Genomic DNA, 928 nt, shown 5'->3' on the forward strand with positions numbered 1-928 from the left:
GGGGGGAAAGGGGAAGGAAGAGGGAGGAAGGAAGAGGGAGGTGGGAGGAGGGAGGAAGGAAGAAGAAGGAAGGAAGAGGGAGGTGGGAGGAAGAAAGACGTCGAAGAGTGAGGGAAGAGGAATAAGGTAAGGGAGGCGAGAGATGGAAAGAAGATGGATGAGGGAATGAGGAGGATAGATAAGGGAGAAGAAAAGAGGGAGGAGAGATGAGGGAAGCGGAAAGAGAGGGAAGGGGGTGTGGGTACGGGGGGGGGGGGGAGAAAATGACGCCACGGCGGGAACAGATGTGATTCGTCTTTTGCCAGCGCCGCCGATGGTATTGTTACAGTTGACACAAAATTTGTTTATTTAGTATTCTCTCCTCCTTAGTTTCTCTCTGTTCTCTCTATTATCTTTCCTCTCTTTCTTTCAAATGATCAATCTGTCAATCTAATACATCTGTCTACTTCTCTCTATCTGCATATCCATCAATCTATCTGTTAATTCATTTATCTATCTATCTATATATCTACCTATCTATCCATTTATTTATATACCCATCTATCTACCTACCTATCTCTTTTCTCTTATCCCCTCCTCCCTCCCCTTCTCTCTCTCTCTCTCTCTCTCTCTCTCTCTCTCTCTCTCTCTCTCTCTCTCTCTCTCTCTCTCTCTCTCATCTCTTCTTCTCTCTTTTTTTCTCTCTCTCTGTCACCGAAATGCATATCTTAAGCGAGAACGAAATTAGACTAGGGATATCACACGCGCTTATGAAATAAATAAAAACCTCTTCATGCCAATAACAATCCTGTGTGTTTACCCTGGATGCCTACCCAAGGGGATATCAATCAGACTAAAAGCTTTAACGTGTTCAGAAACATCAATATCTAACACATAAACATTCAGGTACATGAGTAAACAAAAGCTAAAAGATCACCTTGTGGACACT

The sequence above is a fragment of the Penaeus chinensis genome, chromosome 21 (genome assembly GCF_019202785.1).
Source record: "Penaeus chinensis breed Huanghai No. 1 chromosome 21, ASM1920278v2, whole genome shotgun sequence".
Lineage (NCBI taxonomy): Eukaryota > Metazoa > Arthropoda > Malacostraca > Decapoda > Penaeidae > Penaeus > Penaeus chinensis.